This window comes from Syngnathoides biaculeatus, chromosome 14 (genome assembly GCF_019802595.1).
Source record: "Syngnathoides biaculeatus isolate LvHL_M chromosome 14, ASM1980259v1, whole genome shotgun sequence".
NCBI classification, from domain to species: domain Eukaryota; kingdom Metazoa; phylum Chordata; class Actinopteri; order Syngnathiformes; family Syngnathidae; genus Syngnathoides; species Syngnathoides biaculeatus.
Window position 1 is genome coordinate 16539893 of NC_084653.1, and position 22651 is coordinate 16562543.

Sequence of the window (22651 nt, forward strand, 5' to 3'; positions counted from 1 at the left end):
AATTCACCCCAAAATTGAAAACATTAATTTTCAAACCAAAATGTTCAAGTTCATGTTCAGCATTATGCATATTAGCTCTTCACATTATTACAACTGTCCTGTGATTATAAATATAACAACTCTCTTTCGTGTTGATCCGTGAAACTAGTATTATTTTTTTCTAACTTGCCATGAGACAATAATGAGATAATTCCCCCAAAATGGCCAGTTGAAACCAAAATGTCTGAACTCCTATTCAATTTAACAACAGATTGTAGACTTTTTTTTTTTTTTTTTTTTGTGATAGACATGTCTACCAAATATAAATGTCTATCAAACTTTCTGAGGACAAAAAAATCAAACTTCCTGTCCAGATTTTTTTGGGAATCCCTCCTCCAGTTTTGTGTCAATCACTGAAACTAATAACTAGGGCAATTCTTTTCCAACTTTCCACAGGACACTGCTGAGGTAATTGGCCCAATTTGAACACCTAAGTCCAAAATATCCAGCTTCCTATTCAGTTTTTTGCTCCTTGTGACGTTTTGAGCATCTCACTATAAGAGACGTCCGGCGATTCTCGTGACAGTCACTAAAGCTGGTATCCAGGGGTAATTTTGTAATTTTTGAGTGATTTTTGTAGTTGGTTGTGTCGAGCATGTCTAAACTACATTTTTAAGAAAGATGCACAAAAGTTTGATATGGATTTCAAAGAGTTGTACAATGCCAAGTGTCATGTCTACAGGCAACTTGTACCTGTTGCTTCCATCAGGTAACATTTGTGTTAAAAATGTGGCTACTTTTTCCTCTATAAACACACACACACACACATTGTTTGGGGGAGAGAGGTTTTTTGTGTGTGTGTTTATTCTTCCGGTATGTGACGAATCGCCTGGTTTTTGCAAGCAACAAGCCTGACAAGTTAGTGCGAGACAGTTGTGCTGACATTATAGCCTACATTCACCGAAATGGCTGATTGTTTCAGCGTGTGCTCCGATTTCGCCGCACATATCATCCGGGGCCTGCCAAACTCAAGGCTGCTATTTCCATCTCTGCTTGATTTCTGAGGCGAAGGAAGTATATCGCTCGTCCGCCATATATCACACTCACCGGGGAATAAATGGCCGTGTTGATTTTCCAAAACGTGCCATTTATACTTTTGATTATATCTAACCTTACATTGCTAGCATGCGTATGGAGGGGTGGTTCCCTCATGTTGGTTTACCTTTTTGTCCAGTAGAAGGCGCTGTTAGCAATGCTAAATTGTGGACCCTTATATGTAGCTACTATAATGTCCAGCTGTATAGCAAACTAGACCACAAAGTGCATATTGTGTATAGGTATCAGAGGGTATACCCATGAATAAGAAAAAATAGACACTCAGGTATTTGCTGTGAGCAATAGTATTTATTTTTCTCCTGAGAGGGGAGATTAAAAATAAATCCTGCTGGTATTAAGACATTCTTTTAACACCTTTTATGTTTACTTTCTACTCACCAGGCCATTTTAGTTTTTCATGCATATCTTGAGACATGTTAATCTAAAAAACTCACAAAAAAAACATCAGTACAGTTATCATTTTCATGCATTCGTATTTGAAATTAACCACCAAAAAATTATTACCGGGTGTCCTCAATTTCCTACAACCCCGATTTACAACTTTTGAGGTTACAAATGCGAGCAATTAACAAATGTGCGAAAAATACATTGTCAGAAGAAGGCATGCTCACTTAGCGTCCTATAAAACAGGAAAGTAATAACGATTAAGCATTCAAAATGGTAACACTAACTTTTCAAATGTTATCAGTTTATCAGTGAACTGTACACCGGAGATGAAACAGGATACAAATTCCAAATGGCAGAACAGGATTTCTTTGGTCTATCACAAGATAATGTTTCGGTGAACCAATTTGTGTAGTGGAGTGAGCGTGTGGTCCCGCGGCACAAAAAGCCTCCCCCAGTTACCGCACACATACACATCTGTGATTATGACTTAAATACTGCATTTGTGAGACTGTCTTCCGACTTACACACGAGTTCGGGTTACGCCACCGCCCAGCAATGGATCTCCATCAAAATTCGAGGAGAACTCGTACAGCTTTAGTGTCATAGTGAGAGGATAAGTGACTTGGAACCGTTAGTCGTTACTCAGCAATAGAATGTCTGAGGGTGATTTGGCCTCGGGCCACTTTCCCCATGAATGTCAATGTGGCTGCCCTTAAACTATCAGTCTTTAACCTTCTGCTACATTTATTTCTCAAGAAGAGAAATAATATTCTGTCGTCAGTTTGTCCTATTATGCTTACGGCCATGCTAACCTGAGAACACCCGATCTCGTCAGATCTCTGAAGTGAAGCAGGTTTGGCCCTGGTTAGTACTTGGATGGGAGACAGGTGCTGTAAGCATCTCTCCCTGGCTAAAAAAGCAGAGGGGTTAAGTCAGGAAGGACATTCAGCGTAAAACTGTGCCAAACAAATATCCGTTCATCTGAGATGACACGCTGTGGCAACCCGTAACGGGACAAGCCGAAAGGAAAAAAAAGTTTGACCTATTGTTAAAAAGTGTCTGAAGGGAAAAAAAAAGAAAAAAACAAGAATATTAATCATACTTTCATCGCTCATCATTCAGTCAATATTTGATTGGTTTAACTTGGAACTTCCATGGGTCGATTTGACCTGCACTGTATCAGGAGAGTTAAATGCAATTTAAAGTAATACACTGTTGCATTCTCAAGGACTAATGAAATGAATGTTTGATATCTTTCCCCACACCAAATATGCTTCAATGAGCTAAAAAAAAAAATAGACCAATGAAGAACTACAGGCCTAAAGTTCACAAAAAGATTACAGTGCAGAATAACAATTGCAAGTTAGCTTCATTCAAACATCGCAGTGTCCTTTCTTTCGTTCTCAATTTTTTTTTTTTTTTTTTTTTGCTCTGTACATGGATAAATTCCAAAGATCTGCTGTATGCATTATTTAACTTTTAGGAGTAGAACCCTTTAATGGTGCATTATGGCTCACTCTCTAGAGAGAGATTGTATGTATTCTATTTTCTGAAATAAAAACACAGAAGCGAATTTTGTGGACTCATCAACTGACCCTGCAATTTTCCAGATTCAGTCAACTCCACAACTGGACATTTCAACCGCCAAATTCTTGATACAACACAGAAATGCTTGGCTCTCACTTGACGCGAGACAGTGCCAGAATGCAGTCGTTAAAACAATTCAGATGGATCTTGAGCATTAGTTTGTGTTTCCAGTAATTTAATCATTTCGCTAATTGTTTTGTGGCTCCGATCTGACAAGAGTAGAGGTCATTCCTTAAAGATGCCATAAAATGCCAAGTTTGAGGGGGTAAAAAGAAACACGTTGGACATAAGATGACAGTTGGGTCGTCCTGCCAGTGACGTTAGATTCTATGTTTTGGAATATAAGATAGTCAGTAGGGTGGGAGAATTCATTAGTTGTGATGGACGCGTTACAGAGAAAATGCAGAGTGGAGACATGTTATGTAAATCACTCCAATACGTAAGATAGAACAAAGTTGTGTTTTTATTCATAAGGTATCAATTTTTAGATACACAACAGAAATGTGTGCATGTGTGTGTGTGATGCACAAACATTTTGGTCACACTCAGCAACAATCTCATTTATAATTTACAATCATATTTATGGCAGCATGTTGTTTTGTCCTGTTTCTCTCCTGAGATCCCCCACCTCTGTTTAGAAATGATATAGCTAAAAAATGCTTTCCACAGTGTCTCTTAAACAATGTGAAAAAATCTCGTAATTTTGATAGAAATAGCAGAGCCATCAAAGGAAATGTATCTTTTTTTTTTTTTTTACCCTCACTGTAGTGCAAGAGTTGGACCAAGAAATTTGACAATGCTTCAATGTCTGTGTTTAGGATTTATTTTCACCTCCCTAATAAATATGGTATAATGGCTGAAAGTGTTCTGTTGGGAAGCCATGTTCTCTTATGCAAAGCCTACAATCATCTACGTTTCTGGATAGCTCTAACTTTGTACTATTGTCCAAATCCAGCCTCTTTGTTCTGCCAAGAATATAAAATATTGACTTTCGGACAATCCGCTGAAATCTTAATGAAGTGTATTGCATATCTGTCAAGATATGAGTCATGGAAAGCTCCCATACGAAAACACTGATATCAGTGTCAGCCTTGAAACTTGTGAAATCTGTGATGATTGAAGAGACATTATAAAATTCATGTTGAAAGTGATGGTGTAGGTGGGGTAGTTCTAGCAATTTCAAATCCAATCTCTCTTCTTTCCAAAGTCACTTTTGAAAATAAAAATACATATGACATACATAAGTGTGGTTTTATGTCTTCCAAATACCCCTTGAATGAAAAGGAGTTAACTCCCCTGATTTTTCCATATATTGAAATGTTCCACTCCGAAACTGACTGTCCGACTACAGTAGCGTTGTCCACAGCATGGCCAAACTCTCTGGAGATTGGGAGCTGCATGTTTCAATTACCATCAAACTACCTTGATATGACCACGAGAGAACCTGCATGATCTTGTAATGCGAGACTTATCTGTGGGCTGGGATGGAAACTGTGCAGATTAAGATAAGATGGCTGGCGTACCTAAAACTGTCCACACGTGGTAGTCTTTTTATAGTCTCTTAATGTATGGTTGGCCTAAAGCATTTCCAAAACAAAGCCCATTGAAACTCACGCACAAAGTCATGCAGAGCATTAGAGGGAGGAACCCTTGCGAGTGCAGTGGGACGGTTTTGCTTTGTGGCCTGGTTCTCGGCCAAACATCTACACACTTACTTACAACAGTGAACCCTGGGTTTTGTTAAATAATGTATTTGTGGTTTGTCCTCCCTGAAGTTTTTTTTTTTTTAAACGTCAAGTGTCACCCCCAACAGGTTTTTATTTTGGGAGTGATTTTAGAAATATGATCCTTCTTCTATCAGACTTAGCTTTGAGACAAAGCATCATTGATTTGTTGGGTTTCATTTATACTCAGAAAAGAGGAAAATACTGTAAATTTTTTCTGTCTCTCTCTGCTAAATTTTCAAATGTTCACCCCCGGGGTGGAATTGCCCTGTGGATTGGTCTTTCAGTTCCTTTCACACTTTGTGTCATTGTGGATGAATGTTTATTTCGAGTTTTACCCCTCATCATGCCGCCATAATTTTGAATTAGCAATGGTTGGTGACCTTATCTTGGAGTCTTGTTCATGAGTGAGGGAAGAATGGAGCGGGAGATCGACAGACGGATCGGTGCAGCGTCTGCTGTGATGCAGACTTTGTATCGATCCATTGTGGTAAAGAGGGAGCGAAGTCGAACGGCAAAGCTCTTAATTTACCAGTCGATCTACGTTCCTACCCTTGCCTATGGCCACGAGCTGTTCGCCGTGACCGAAAGAACAAGATCCCGGACACAACCGGCCAAAATGAAATTCTTCCGTAGGGTGTCTGGGCTCTCCCTTAGAGATAGTGTGAGAAGCTCGGTCATCTGGGAGGGGCTCAATGTTGAGCCGCTCCTCCTCTGCATTGAGAGGAGGCAGATGAGGTGGCTGGGGCATCTGATCCGGATGCCTCCCAGTCACCTCCCTGGTGAGGTGTTCCGGGCATGTCGCACCGGAAAGAGACCCCAGGAATGATACAGGACACGCTGGAGAGACTGTCGCTCAGCTGATCTGGGAACGCCTCAGGATCACTCCGGAAGAGCTTGAAGAAGTGGCCGGCGAAAGGGAAGTCTGGGTATCCCTGCCGAAGCTACTTCCCCTGCGCCCCGACCCGGAGAAGCAGTAGAAAATGGATGGATGGTTGGTTTCCACTTTCTCGGACAAGTTACCATATTTGGTCGCTTGTGCACTCGTAAGAAACTGGTGTCCTCTTTTCTCCCAAAAGGTTGGAGAATCATGATTCCGACCTCACCACTCCAGGTTTCTCACACGGGGTGAATTTCTCGAATAATACTGTAACTACGGCTCAAAGCTAAACTGATCTATTCTCCTTGACTGTAATATTAGTTTGACTAGATTAATGTGTTCCATGTGTAAACATGTTGACATTTTCACTACTGTTGCATTATTTTCTATTTGTGAAAGTATTGCCAGATGGCTGAAAACCTCAACATCTCTAAAGACGTGCTCCGCTGAGATTGTAGAATCATTGCATGACATCCACAAGGCTCTCACAAATCTTCCATGTCCATCCCAAACATCTTATTTTGCCGTTGCTATTGACTCTTGTTTGGTGCTCACTCGTGTCACCACTGACCATAGGTTGGAGGCCAAAAGTGATTTGCAGTTATTGAGGAATGACTCTGTTGATGTGCCCAAAAACTCATATTTTCCTCAGGATACATCCCATTTTCTGTACCTCTTATCCTCACTAAGGTAATGGAGCTTTTCCCAGCTATCCACAAGTGAGAAGCAGGGTTATACCCTGGTTGGCTAACCCTACATAGAAACAACCATTAGCACTCACATTATCACCTACGGGCCATTTCTTCTTCAATTTCTTTTTCAAGAGTCTTCAATCAACCTACCATGCATGTATTGGGATGTGGCAGGAGACTGGAGACCCAATATAACCCACTCAGGCCTGGGAAGAACATGCAAAGCGAGATGTGATAACCGTCCCTCAGAGTACATCCTTTCATCCATTTTTAGCCGCTTATCCTCACAAGGGTCGCGGGAATGCTGGAACCTATCCCAGCTGTCAACGGGCAGGAGGCAGCGTACACCTGGTACTGGCTGCCAGCCAATCGCAGGTTACATGGAGACAAACAGCCGCACTCACAATCACACCTAGTGGCAATATAAGAGTGTCCAATTAATGTTGCATGTTTTTGGAATGTGGGAGGAAACTGTAGTGCCCGGAGAAAACCCATGCAAACACAGAGAGAGCATGCAAACTCCACACAGGGAGGGCTGGGAGGCCAACGCTTTCCAGCTGCGCCACCGTGCTGCCCCCTCAGGATACATGCGCTTGTAAATTATATTATGCATTTTAGTGATCTCAAACACAACCCTGTGAAAACTAACTCCGGTAGTTCCCCAGGGAACGTTCAGAACAAAAACATATTTCTTTGACACCACTTTTTTCCATCAATACGAAATTTGTGCATCTCAACAGTGTGCACAGAAGTGTCTCAAGGACCCATGCCCAAATTGAACAGTAAGTCAACCATTTTGATTTGAAGTGGCAGTTTGGAGTGAAATTTTCCCCTCTTGAATGTTATAGGTAAAAAGAAATAATTTGACCATATACCAGTTTCACAGGTATACGTGTTCTGGGTATTGGGGTTCAAAACCCAGCCCTGCCTGTGTGGTGTTTGCATGTTCCTCCGGATCTGTGTGGGTTTTCTAAGGGTACTCCGGTTTACTTCCATATCATACGTTAATTGGGGACTCTAAATTGCCTTTAGGTGTTATTGTGAGTGAAACTGTTGTCTGTCTCTATATGCTCTGCAATTTGGTAGAAACCAGTTCTGTGTGAATCCCACCTCCTGCCCATTGATGGCTGGGATAGGCTCCAGCACACCGGCGACCCTTGTGAGGATAAGCGGCTCAAAAAATGAAAGAATGAATGAATGAATACCAGTTTCACAGGCACACAATTGTTTGGGCACGTCTATTCTAACAGAAGAGACGGAAAAGTCTCTCGGACTCGACCTTTACAGGGTTCCAGATTGCCCTTCAAGGTTTGCATTTTACCGCTAAAATTGGAGACTGAATGAGTATTTGATGATTAAATATTTGTTGATGCTGGCAATGCACAAATGAGCTGAAAAAGAAAAAGATGAACACCAAAGAAGGACAAAGCGAGCCAATTTGTGTAAGAGCATGAGGGTGAATGGCACAAATATTTTGGTGTCAGATTTTTACAATATTGTTTTGTGCTTTTATCATATAAACAAAGTAGAGTTATACTATGAAAATGAGAGAAAATGTTTGCAAATCAATTCATTAGCAGTATGCAATCAATTAATTAGCAGCACGCACACCTACACTTTGTGTTTATGGGCCTAAAATTCAAAGTGAGGGGTTACGGTGCTACCTGTGGGGAAAAAAAGTTCATCTGAAGCTCTGCTTACAACTGAAAATAATTTGGTTTAAATCAGTGATTTTCGAGCAAATTCCAGCCCGCGTACTTGGAAATTTGCCCCAAATGAGATCTGATCAGAACCAGGCGTCCGAGCTAATTTGTGAATCTATTTTTTTATTTTTTTTGCCTCTGTATTCTAACATGGTTGGAGCATGGCGTCAATGTTTAACGATCATTTCGAGGATTTGTCATGAAAAAGGAGTTGTGAGGGCATTGCTGCTCTCAGCTTTAATTTTGAACTTTTCTTGACTTGTGGTTGTAAATGGGAAACCAGTATTTGCAGTTGAGTCTGTTCTTCGTTTAGCTGCATACCACAATGTTGGACTTTATATGAGTATGATGTTATGTCAAAATGACCACGTCAACTGAAGGTCATCGGCAATCATTCACTCAAATGCAAGTGTGGGTTATTTTTTGGTTGACTTGGATTCCACTTCTGTCCTGATTTGTGTTTTTATTGGCATCAATGGGCCAAGAGAGAGCAAGAGAAACATGCAATAAACATGCACCATAAACCGTAAATTTATAACAAATAAGATTGAGCATATATTCTGTAATTTACCATATGGCAACAAGCAGTTCCTTCATTTTTATTTATTTATTTATTTTCTAAAATTACTGGTTGGGTCCCATCAACCACAGTGATGATTTTTGCTGCAATATATTAAGGTTTTTCCTCTAAAAACCACTGCCAACTATAATGATGGGACATGTTTCGTAAAAACCTGCAGGCTTTCAGCTGAGTGCTATTTTATGGTAGCGCAAATGAAAAAAAAAAGTCTGGCTAAGATGTAAATCAGAAATTACACCCTATTTGTTGGTGTAAGGGTATTTAGCAAACTGCAGACATAAAAATGCGCCTTCGAATGTGAGTCCCTCTCGTTCTTTGATTAGAGAGTGGGTTTGAATTTTGATTTGGTCAAGGCTCTGGTCGTGACTGTAATGCAACAGGGAATCCAGAATGGGCCCAGAGGATAGCGGAGATTTTGCAAGGTATGTAATTACATAGTAAATTATTCAGCGGGTCCAAACCATAACATAAAGGCATTCATTTTCAAAACCAGTTTACAAAGAAGCCTGTAGCAGTCAAGAGTAAGTACATTTTTCTTTTCTTTTATTTGTTCCAAGAGAAGCCTTTTAACATTTTGCTGGACGTGTACACCTGAAAATGGTTTATTGTTAAAGTTGTCAAGAATATAAAAACATAAGCAATTCAAAGCTACTCACATTGAATAGAAAATGTTGAAGCAAAGGAAGGGGAGATATGATGTGAGTCTGATGTGTTTGGCTCCGGCCTTGAATCTGCATAGGCAGATCCAATGAATGTGTTTGTGTGGGCAGATCATAGCCAATGAATCTTGAAAGCTTAACACAAAGCACAACTGACCTTCGCCGAGTTCAGCATTCGTCTTGGTGAAAAACATTTCCCTCCATACGCAGAATAATTAACTCGCTATGAACCTATATTGGGGTTGTGAAACTGGTCGGTCGGAACGCCTTTGCTCATTCTTCATGGAGACAGTCAGAAGTTGCAGGGTCATAAATTCTGCAGGCTCAGCATTCTGGGTCATTGAGTACAAAATTGGGTATTTTTTCTTCATGTTCAATTTCTTCACGAAGCACAGTAGAAGTTTAGTAATTTCTATAAATGTAACACAAGCATTAATAGTGGATGAATGAATGTACAGCTGCATACCTTTTTGATATACATCAGTAAAGTACTGTGCTGCCTTGAGATACGTGTGACTCGTCATATTTGTTTTTGAGATACAAGCCATTATTCAGCTGATATTTTTTTTGCTTTTACTTGAAAGCAAAAATTAGAGATTCAAGTGTTGTGGCAGTAAACACATTTCAACTCACTTCACAACACGCAAGTTTGGCAAAGTGTGAACGGTTCCCCAAAAAAGAGGCTTCATACGGTTCATTGCCGCAACTTGAAGTTTACTGTCAAATTAAACATGAAACAAAGAGAATTAGAGATGTATTTGAAACAACCACACAACTTAAAATAGCATTTCCTTCATGACAATGGGTAAATATTATATGAGAGATAAATGTCTTGAATTTTGAGCGTGGTCACTGAGCGAATTAGCTCGTATCTCAAAGCGCTAATGTATAATGTTTACAATTGATTTTGATGTAAAATCTAACAACAAAAGCAGTAAATATGTAGGCTTAATGAGTGTAGTAGACCATAAATATTAACTGAAACGTTGATCACTGGAGTGCGGTTGAGTGTTTAGAGTGATTTTTACTTTTTGTTTCTGACCTGGGAAACTAACTGGTGTTCCAGAGAAACAAATGTAACAATGTTCAATGCCTTTTGGGGCATGCAGTGTTCCTGTTACACTTTAGCTTTTATTGTTTCATGCAAAATTTTATCAGCAACACTTTCTTCATGCCGACTGGTAACACTATTGCGATTATAGTCTTTGTGTTCTTAATATCTTGTTCATGTATAGTATAGTTAGTTTTATTATGCACTGTGGATAAGACCTCATAAGATTTGCCTCTTTTAGAAACAAGATGTCATTAAACTTTATTCTTGGCTATGCTGTGTTCTTTTCACAGAGACACTGGCAACCTTGTTTTTAAAAGAATGTCGTAAATTACAGCAATGACTAAGATTAGAAAATCACCACCTCTACCCGCATTGTCGGCACCATGTAAAAAAACATGATGATACGCTAAAGTAGATGCGTTATATCCAATGAAATAAAGTGTCTCCATCTGGTTTTGTGAGGGGTCTGCTGTTGCCATTTTTGTGTCAAGTGGTGTTGTTATGTAGTCCTTCTGAAACAGACTGACGCATTATACTTATCAGTTGTTAAGACCAATCGTTCGTTAAATTCATATTGAGAATCCTTTATTGATGGAGTCAACTGTTGAATTTCCAATTGCAATTGTACAAAGCGGAGCCAAAAGTCCACGCACGTTTTAATTAAGTATGTATAAGTACAGCTACTTGACTAAAAGAGAGTGGTAAAACTGCATATAAATGTTAAGTAAAAGTGCAAAACACAGTAAAGTTCAAAAGAAAAAATATTTTTTTGTTACACAGTAAATATGCAATACCTGTTTTGATAACTGAAACAACAATTAATTCAATTTCCCTCTTGAATTACCTTCTATATGTTACTCCTGAGGAAATGGAAGGAGTAAAAGTAAAATATTGTCCCAAAAATAAATATCTAAGTCAAGTACAGCAATTTGAAAGGTTGACTAAAGTACAGTAACAAAGTGTGTGTACTTTGTCACTTGCTTCCATTGATCATGCATCAAAATAATAGCTGAGCAGGAAGTCTGTGGTTTATTTGCATTTGCAATAATCACATCAGGCGAGTTAGAAGTGTCAACGAACATGCCCGAAGCCACACGAGGTTGTTGATTCTTGGAGAATCCCAATTGCCACCGGTTGGGACACGGGAGGGGTCGGGCTTGAATTGTAGCAGCAAGGCTAAGAGGGTCAAAACTGTTAACGTGTGAGGCTCCTCGAAAACATGTGTCTGCTGACCTGTGCATTGTATCACACTGCACTCAATTAAAAGGTTAAGACTTATGAAACCTGGTGCCTTTTGCCTAATGTGACATTTGACCTCACGTGGACACTTGCTCCATCTTAATCTCGAACAATGGGGTCCATTCAGAGGTATGCAACCTGAAGAACATCTGGTTCTTCACTCCAGACTACGATGAGTGTTTTGACTGTTGATAGGTCTAATGTGTTGATTTGTAATTTATTCAAACTGGCCCGTTATATGAAAAACCCTGTTGTCAAACTTTGGTTGGGTCCAGGGACCTCTCTTAAGGGACATTTTTCGATGGACCCCCCCCCCCCTTATCACCCAGACAATTACAGGAGCCCACTCACAGCATGCTGGTCTTTTGGTGACTCTGAGAGCTAAAATGAATTCAGCGGGTTCAAAAGCATCCCGTATTTGTGTACGCTGAAATGCCCAACCTCACGAAATTAGGGCTGCTAACTCTCTGTTTAAGACTTTCTACACTCTCACGATTTGTTAAACCACACCTAGCATGTAATATAGTCACTTGTCCAACAATAGCCCCTAACATTTTGATTTTGACCTGCTTTACATTCTTGTCCTTTCCTCTCCACTTCATACCTAGGTGGCATATCAATGAACTTGACCTGATATATTTACAAAGGACAATTCTTTTGTAAACGTGCATTTTCCCCCAAAAGGTTGTCAAAAAAACAATACCACGCATTATACATGAGTATAGGCAAAATTAAAAAGAAACACGTTTTATAAATATATGCTGCCATTAAGCGGTTATGAAAACATCACCTCCCTTGCAAGGTATTTTTTAAGATACTTGGGCACCATTTTAAACATTTATCCATGGCCTCAAACAAATCTCTGAGCGTTAGAGCATGAGTCGACATAATGCCAGTATGTCTTTGTACAACCCTTAGTGCTAGCACTAGCATGCTAGGCTACATAATGTTTTGTTGCCTGTTTGCTTCTTCTGCTTCTTTTCCTTTCGGCTTGTCCCGTTAGGGGTTGGCGCACTGTGTCATCTTTTTCCATCTAAGCCTATCTCGTGCATCTTCCTCTCTAACCCCAACTGCTCTCATGTCTTCCCTCACAACATCCATCAACCTTCTCTTTGGTCTTCCTCTCGCTCTTTTGGCTGGCAACTCCATCCTCAGCACCCTTCTACCAATATACTCAGTCTCGCTTCTGGACATGTCCAAACCATTGAAGTCTCCTCTCTCGAACCTTGTCTCCAAATATCCATCTTTGGCTGTCCCTCTAATGAGCTCATTTCTAATCTTATTCAACCTGCTTACACCAAGCGACAACCTCAACATCTTCCTTTCTGCTACCTCCAGTTCTGCTTCCTGTTGTCTCTTCAGTGCGACTGTCTCTAATCCGTACATCATGGACGGCCTCACCACTGTTTTATAAACTTTGCCCTTCATCCAAGCAGAGACTCTTCAGTCACAGAAACCAGCAGACACCTTCCGTCAGCTGTTCGAACCTGCTTGGACCCATTTCTTTGCTAGCCATATCATATTAAAAGTGCATGAACATACAACACCTCACCTGAAAAGAATGTCCTCTCCTGAGTACTGGTGGTAACCACCACACGTTTTCCCTCATATTTTATCAGGCACAGAGAACATTGGTGTCCTCTATTGTTTTAATTATCGCCATGGTAACAGTTATAATTGGTAGTGTTGACTGGTGGCATGCTTTCTGGTTACTCCTTTCCGATAGTATTTGATTTTAAAAGATAAAGCTAAGTGATCGTAAAAGATGAGATGTGGTAGTATCATAATACAAGTTGTTTAGTGTTGACTGAGATACGACAAGATTTTATGGCAGTAGTGTGAAACTGCAATCTTCAAAGACCAACTTTGTTTTGTCTGATCCAGGCATTACCTTAATTTTAAATTGTCTATAGGTGTAAATGATTTGTGGATTATATCCTGTATAACTATTTCATCCAGGTGATAATGTATGCATTAGCGTTTCAAACATGACACCTCACAGCTCACTCAAAAGCGCCCCTTATAAGTTTGAAAAATATTATCCCCTCTTACTACACACACTTTTTGTGTGTACATCTATGTAAAGACTATGCACAAAAAATTCTCAAGGAGTCAAGCCCAAAATGGAACAGGAAGTTGGCTATTTAGGTTTGGAGCAGCCATTTTGGATGAATTCAAGGGCTCGTATAGAAGGACAAGCTCCTTGAAAAATCACAAGGTATAGTCTACAGATAGGCTAAATTGAAGACTTTTCTTCTACGCTATATTATGTGAGTGGAGTTTGCCATCAAAGGTTGATGGTCAGTTTGAGGATTTGCTATGGAAAAAAGGGAGTGCAAGGCCCCAATCATCATTGGTAGTCACTGGTACACGAGCACTGCTCAGTGGAGAATAGGCAGACTAAAATCAAATTAGTGAGTTTTCATTCTTTCCAGTGTGTTTACTCAAGTGTTTCTTCATTTTGTATTCTCTAACTGACCATGGAACTGAACTTGGGAAGCCAGTTTCACCTCCATATGATTCGGATGCTCTCTTTGCAAAAGCATTAATTCTAGATTGTTTGTTTTAATGTTTCCTGGAATTGGCATACAGTTAGTGAGCTAAAGTAGCACAGCAAAATTGAAAAAGTCACATACAGTATCTGCCAAACCATGCTGTATTACTTAAGGCTCATGTATATTAAAGAAAAATGAGAGCACCCAGAGAACACAGACCTCCGTGAAGGTGACCACATTCACAAAGGTACAACATATCCCTTGTATCTCTATATGGAATAGAACACAGGATGAGAATCCTGCCAAAAAAGCAAACTGTAATTTTGGTCTGACAGTATAACGTCTTCTTCTCGTTGAACTAATATTTAATTGTTCTGAGATATCCTTCACCTCAACCAACTCCTGCCACCTGTGAATTCATTTATGTAGTGGAACATCCACTTAATTCCACAATTCCATTTTAGTTGTTCCTGGGGCTGCGCTCTTTTGTACACAGATCTGGGATGTTGTTTCTGGAATAAAATAGCAGTCAGGAGTGTCACAGCCCTGAGTGCTCTAATTACCACATGTACCAGTGATGCCTCCATCTTTTCAAATCTGGGTATTTTTCCAGCTTCTTGTCCTCCTTCATCTAGATGTTACTGTCACTTGGGCTTGTTGCATTGATTGCAACTGCCCTTTTGCATTATTTTCCAACCACCGTGACATGTGGTTGACTGGCCATCTCCACCTTCCACTCTGGATGTATGCAAGTTTAGCTCGGTCACATTTTGAGGTGTCTCCCATTTAGACCTTGGTATTTCCAACCCATACTTGACACAGATCTTTCTGCACATCATACCATGTTTGTCGTTCTCTTCATGAGCTGGCTGCTTTCTGAACTTTTTACTTTGTTCATCCCTCGAGTTTGTCTTCCTTACTTTATCCTCAGACCTCGGTCTGGCCCGTTCTTTGTATACATTTTCAGGATGTTGAAACCTCGCTCTTATGCTCATGAGTCCTCGGGTTAATGCTTCACACGATGCTTAAATGGTGGCCTCTGACTGTTCTTTTGACCAGATTATCTGATGATGGGTAGTGTTTATGCGTTGATGACACAGATCTTTTCCTTAGCATCTACCTGACTTTTCAGGCCCCAACGTACTACAAAAGTTCTCACTGATGTATATATTTTTTTTATATGACGTGCAAGTCATGCTAAGTATTGGAAAGCATATGATTATCTTTGGAACAGAGGTTGGGATACTGGAAGTATAAAACGACAAATTGACACAGACACTCTCTTGCTTGAATATAATATCCAGTAATTTTGAAGTATATTGTTCAAGATGTCGATAAGTAATGAGTAGTTCTGCAGAACCTTGGACATCCAGAGGAAAATTGCTCCTCCAATCCCAAAAGAAATCAATACAACAATGAGGTCAAGAGGTAGGACTCCCAAAATGCAGTGTTCATATCATTTTGAAGCCAGTTGTTTTATCGGAATGAATAGACAAGTAAGAAATGTCCCATAGAATTATTTAAAATTGAACGTTACTTTTCTGCTGTAACCTTATAGACTTGTATATGTCAATAAAAAACTAAATCAAATAAAACATAGGCGTAATTGCCAGTCGAACATCTCCCTGATTTCTGTTTCATCACCTAGCAATCTTAGCTTCTGATAGTTCAACCCCTTTTGTTCTGAACATTCTTCCTCTCTTCACTGCCATTGTAGCATACATAACTAATAAAGTTAGTCCAGTAATTGATGTGTTGCTCACTGTCCACACTTTTATTGTGACAAGCTTTTAAATGTCAGGCCTTACAAAGCTGCCCAGCTCAAGGAAGATGTGATAGATTGCTGACAAAGTGCTGAGTCACTCATTTCTCTCTCTCTCTCTCTCTCTCTCTCTCTCTCCCCCCCCTTAATCAGTCAAGACTATTGCCATTTTCCCCCCTCAATGAATTCCATTATTGTGCTTTTATTGTGCCACAAAAGACATTAGTGGTTTTTGAATTTCTTTATAGAAGTTTGTGGTTTATTCAGTGGTAGCTGATGAACTCTAAGATCTGCCCACTCAGATTTGACTAAAAACACAGTAAAACATGACATTTTTTTAATCAGTTATGTTAATATACTATTCATCTGTTATGTCTCTTACTTTTGGTGTGGCAGCAACCAAGAGTCACCGATATTTTGCAGCACAGTACAAATCAAACCAAAGCAAATTTTGTACGGTTCAGTGTCATTAGATTCTTATATTTTTAATTAAGAAATTCTGACTCTCTCTGGAAAACAATTGTGCAAAAATACTGTTCAGGGGTAATAAAAGTACTGTACATACACTAAGCGTGCCGGAGTTCATTATTGCATGTTTATAAGCATGCACATGAAAGCCAAGATGACATAATAGTCATGCTGGTATCCCATGCCTGCTAACAAGCATATTTTGGGGCTATGGGCATCTCTCTATTAAAATCTTCCATGTGTTGTGAGGTTTACAAGGCAATTCATCAAGCGTAATAATACTTGGGTTCTCTGAGGTAACGTCACACTGATTCGAATCATCTCTGCCATAATCAGCATGCATCAAAAGGGAATGAATGCTTAATTATTGCCTCTTGAATAATCTGGTTGAGATCATCTTGATAACAATTTCAAAATGCAAGTCTTTTCCGGCACTCTCCTCCACCTTTCACAACAACAAAACCTTTTTTGTGGGATTTTGACTGAGAAGTCTATCAAAGAACTGATGAAAACTGTAAGGTAGAATTAATGTGAAAATTCCAAATTTAATATGTAAAAGTTGTAACTTTAGTCACACATGGGCTCACCCATCATGGGTGCTGCTTTTCAACCACATGCCATATCATTCACATTGATCCAATTATACGCATTCACACCTGAGAGTCACGCAGTTAAACTGCTGTGCACAGCAGTTTAACTGCCGCATCTGGAGGTTAATGACCTCCCAACAAAACTTCTCAGCAGGTTCTTATAAAATGGTTATTGTGCACTTACTTCACTGTGACTGCACTTGGATCTCTAATTTCTTTCCATGTAGTTGGAGTGCCAAAATACATCATAATACCCAATGTGAACAGAAATCAAGGACAAGAACTAATTGATAAAGCTTTTTAACGTCAAGGCTGCACCGTCAAGGTGAACCTATATCATGATGATCTCTCCAATTTTTTTTAAAGCATAAGAGCAAGTCACAACCCAAGCAATGTAACTCAGATGCCCCTCAAAAGCCTCTTTCTGGGCCATATTCCCAGATATACCTCAATTAAATGGATGTTTAATTTCTGGGCCTCTCTCAACCTCTCGTTTCAATCTAACGTACCAGTAATATCCTGACGGAGAGGAATCCCGACGCCCAGCAACTCAAGTGACTGAACAACCCCAAAAGTGAGGTCCAAGACAACAGACTATGTTTCTTTAAAAAAAGAGATGAGTTACAACATTTCATTTTTCATACACTACCACCTGATGAATAGTTTTATTTCACTTTTGCTCTGATAATTGGAAAGGTTCACAGAACACCCATCATGGTTGCCAGAAACTTTAGATGTTTTAAACAACCATTTTACTTTCTACTCACTGCTTAAGTAGACCAAGAAGAAAATTCTATTAGTCCCTCAGACAGGAAATCATAACTCATTAAATGGGGAAAGTACCACACGCACGCGCACATACATGCATAAGACAGACAACCATGTGCAACATGATCCTATTGACATTCAGTAATGGAGGGTATACTTGTCCTAAATGAGGCCCTTTAGCGTTTGGGGGTTCATTACCTTGTTTAAGGCTGTGCCACTTTTGCTGTAAGCATATATGGCACCTCTGGCCCAACTGGTTAGTCATGGAACTTGAACCGACCGGCTTTTGGTCCTCCTGCCAAGTCTACTACTGCCCAATACAACGCGGAAAATACTTTTAAAGTTACTGTAGCTGTTGTCATCAATCAAAACGATGATCCTATCTCAGTCATATAGAACAATATTGAGTGTACAAGGCTATTGTTGACATTGCATGCTGGAGTCACAGAAAAATTGGGTTTCCACATGTATAGTTTTGTGAGCATGGTCGAAATAGATAAGGGCTACTGAACATTTTGTATTCCATATCTTTTTGACAGCTTTGGAGATGAGATAAATGTAAATAAATCATCGTACTGACTCAGGCTTTGAAGCAGCTTTCTAACATGCTAAAACCTGCTGTGATACAATCTTTTCACCTGGTTATGGGATAATGGCATAAGGATTGGACGGTTATGTTAAAGCAGCAAGACCAAAATATTATACTTTCCTGCTTTCATTAGGCTGGGGAATGTGACAACTGATGGTGAAGTTGAGAGAGAGAAGACTGGTGATAAGATGAGATAATTCATGGACAATGCGACTTAAAGGAGAGGAGTCAGTGGTCTTAAGAGGACAACACCAGTAGTAAGAAAGCACTATCATCTCTCCTTGTAAAGATGCTCTAGCAACTAAGTAGCCATTTTATGACCGAAGCGGGATTTAAACTGTGACTCTCTGGTTCCAAACCCACCATCATTTCAGATGAGCTACTGCTACCCAAAGTTGCGGATTTGCGATATTCCACAAGTATTGTTGTAAACTTACCACACGAAGCAATTTCATTAGGGCTGCCATAAAGAAACCATCCAGAATCAAGGAGTACATGCAGACAAAAATGCAGACTTTTCTGTTCTTTGTTTTCCAAGTTAGTAGCTTTTTGAAAAGACTTATGTTTATTTATCTATCTGTTATATGGAACTCCAGCGCTTTAGGACCCATAACTACACATGTATTAGTGGATATCATAAAAGACAATGTTTAGAATGAAGATCAGTGTGTTACAGGTTGAGAACAAAACTCTCTCACCTGATACAAAGTAATGCAAGACAATGCTGCTCCTGCCGTTTGGGAGGCCAGCGACAAGGAAAGGCATGGACTAAAGCCATTCTATCGCTGCACGAATACCAAAAGGTACCACAACCATTGTGCAAGGGGAACAACAATGGGAGTTAAGTTACAAGTATCTAAGCCCGAAGAATTGGGTTCTGATGCACCATAGACTAATGTGCGGTCACAAAGGACAGTTCCCTATTTACGTCCCAGCACCAAGCAACAGGATGCTTAAATAACGATAGATTTTTACAAGAGAGCAAAGTAAAATCTGTAAACCCTGTTGAAACAATAGTTGATAAGATTCTTTCAATAAAGGTAAGCTTAAAAGATGTAAATTATTGCCAGCCATAGAGAGAGTCTTAGCCTCAGATTCTGGCATTATTGGAGGATGGTGTGATTTTGTTCGGGATCTAAGAAAGGCACTCGAGGACAACGACCAGACCCTCCAGGTGCTACTGTGACGATAGTCCACATATTGTTTTGCTTCACACTAAAGAAGTCACTAAATTCTCATAACCCAGAGAACCCGGTACCCTATTCTACTGTTATGAACTCCTGTGGCAACACTTACGAATAAACATGGATAGAGATTTTACTTGTGAGCTGTGGACGGATGTGGGTGAAAGAATTCCAAGCTGGGTGCCAGATGGTGATAGCAATCAGCTACTGGGCCAAGGAGGACTGGTGAAAATGTAGAGCTCCAATTTACTTGAATTTTTTTTCTGAAAAAAGCATATGGTTTGGCAATCTTGCAATAGAAGGCAAAAAAAATTAAATTACACATGAACTGTATTAATTTAGCGTACGGTCGAGACTGTGACATACTCAAGGTTCTTCATTCAGTTCGAAGTGCTCCTCTCAACTTGATTGCCTAAAGTCGACTTCTGAGTGGTGGGACAGAAAGCCACATAGATGTGTATTATTGTAAACATCTGAACACAATGACTGGACTCCCCCAGTCCTACATCTGCGGCATTAATCTAATCAGTTCTACAGTTAGTCAGGCGTGATGAGAACAGAGGCAAGCTCCCCTCAAGGTTGAAAAAAAAAGCCCCCTCTGCAATTGAGTTTCATGAAAAGGACACATTTGTCATCAAGAACCTGGCTTGTCCAAATAAAAGCAAGTACCAGCAAATCCTAGAAACTATGTATTCCGTTGCCTGGCTGTATTGGGTGAGGGGTCTGTTTGTACACAGAGATGCTGCCAAAACTCATTCTTGCTCTCAAATGCAATCAAACATATGTATTCTATAGTGCTTACCTTATGAATGGTCACTTGTTGATGATTGGTCCGGAGCAAGGCACACTGTTGGGACATCACCAAAACAGGGTTTTACTTTTTAATTCTAATTTCTTTCCAATGGCAATGTCATGAATTGCCCAAACAGAATTTGTTTGTGAGTTAGGTTTTTTTTTTCCTAATTGACAGGGTGCTGCTCATGATAATATCGTGATTCCCTGGTGAGCAGTGAAAATTACCATATTATTTTTAAGATTGAAAGATTAAACATTACATATAATATTGAAATGAAAGCCAAAAATGGTATTAATGGGAAAAAATCCTTGTACTTATATATAATATGCTATATTGACTTTTTGATGAATTGTTTCAGGGAAAACAAAATACACAAGAAATTATGGTGACTATATTTCAGTCTGTACTTTTGACTTTTCCTTAAGTGAAGGATCTGAATTTGTATGTTTACCCGTTTTTGTTTTTACACAAGCATCTGTACGTCTACTTACAGTAAATAAAATATGTGACTACATTTGCCACCCCTGCTTGGACTAAGAAACTGACGGAGGCAAGGAAAAATGCCGTTGAAGTCCAAATTCAAGCTGACTCAGTCCGACTTTGGTGCATCTACCTTATCTGTGATGTTAATCAGTCCAACCTGGACAGCTACAATTCAGTATGACCTGCCAGTGTTGAGGACAAGACCATGTGGAAACAACCACGTGCATTGAAAACTACTCACGCACCAATATTTTTGAAGATGAAGCAGTGTTTTTCTTTATCACGGTAAATTCAGCCGACTGCTTCTCAGTATTGTTTTAGGGGTGTGGGTATCTGAACCCCACTAAAGCACAACAAAGGAACAATGTTTTCGTTCACTGATGTCATGTTGACTCTTACGTGCTACGTATAACTCAATGTGAAAAGAAAATTCTTTGCCAAGTTTGTAACAAATAGACTATCTCACCCTTAGTACTTATCTTTTACCTCTTTGTGGATTGTGTTCTGTCAGTCAAAGTAATGTTACAAAAAAAAAAAAAAAATCCACCTGTCTGCACCAGTATATTGTTTGTCGTTTTTGGGGTTGCAGGAAACTGGAATATACCCAAGCTGACTTTTGGCGGCATGGAAACCAGGTTATACCGTGGAATTTGGCTCAGGCCCAATTCATTCGTATGGGTGTACCTGCCTTTAGAATATGTCATATTTGTGTTTCGATTCTTTATTCCAAACACTTTCCCATTACATTGATTTTTAGGGGGATGAGATAAGATTAGTCTCAAGAGCTACGTATAAAATAATAAAAGCTGATGAAAATAGTTGGGATAGGCTCCAGCACTCCCGTCACCCTTGTGAGGGTAAGTGGCTCAGAAAACGGATGGATGGATGCAGTTCAGAGAGGAAGAAGGCAGAGAGGCCAAGGTCTGAATATCACAAAAAGCCTGACATTCTCCTGCGCGTTAGGTTGTACTTACATTTAAAAAAAGCCCCAAGTTCAATGTCTGCTTTTGTTGAAATATGAGCTTCCCAGGCCTGAATTCTTTGCACCCAAACAACACTTAAAAGGCCAAGAAAAAGCCACGGTGATTCATCGGTTTACAGTGTGGAGATGTACGTCAAATAAGAGCCCTTTGACATTTACATTCACCACATGGCAAATGACAGTTGGGTCATTAAGGATTCACTGCTATTTTTTTTCTTTTTCTTTAGAAACTAGAATACAAAAGATTAATGAACCCAATGTTCTCAAATAGAGAAGACCAGACCCAGGCGGCTGACCACAACCCACACAAAGAATTTTAAATGCCAGAACAATGTGCTCAGGTTTTTGTGTCAAACTGACGGTGTGGCAATGTGGAACCAACTTGCAGGAATTAACAGGTTTTCCGCGAGGATGCAGTTTACAGTCACAAAGCTTTGGAACAGTGGGGGGGCAAAGTCAGTTTTTCTGCCTGTAACTGACTGTTGTGAACCTGTTACAGTTCACAATGGTCTAAGCCTTAAACCCTCAGCCCTTAGACTTTTAAGGGTGTTCTCCTTCATGACTTAATCTTTTACATACTAAGTCAAGTTGAAGTCCATTTTGCATGTAGGCGTGATGGAAGGTGAACTAGCCCTCCTGTTGTCTTTTTTCCTATCAGGTGGTTAATGTGACATTTAGTCAGCATAAAAATATAACACAATGCTAATTGTGTTATACTTATACATATTCACATCTGCGTCTGCCAAAACAACACAAATAATTAATAAAAACACCACATGTTCATTAAACCATCAATAAAAGCATGGACTATTAAATAGAGGTGGTAGAATCCAGTTTGAAGACTTGACCCTCATCAGACTAATGTCTTCGTCTTTATGAGATCACCTGTGATCACACAGGGGTTCTGACTCAGATCGGTGATCGAAGAGAAACA

At 39.7% G+C, this 22651-nt stretch overlaps 1 long non-coding RNA gene across 1 annotated transcript; it reads right to left on the reverse strand.

Moving 5' to 3' along the window:
- Positions 1-1462: 1462 nt before the first annotated feature.
- On the reverse strand, positions 1463-9372 carry LOC133512241 (uncharacterized). Its single transcript, XR_009798143.1, has 3 exons — positions 9305-9372; positions 6516-6571; positions 1463-6426 (listed from the first exon to the last, which is right to left on the reverse strand). It is a non-coding gene; the product is annotated as an uncharacterized LOC133512241 (long non-coding RNA).
- Positions 9373-22651: the final 13279 nt, after the last annotated feature.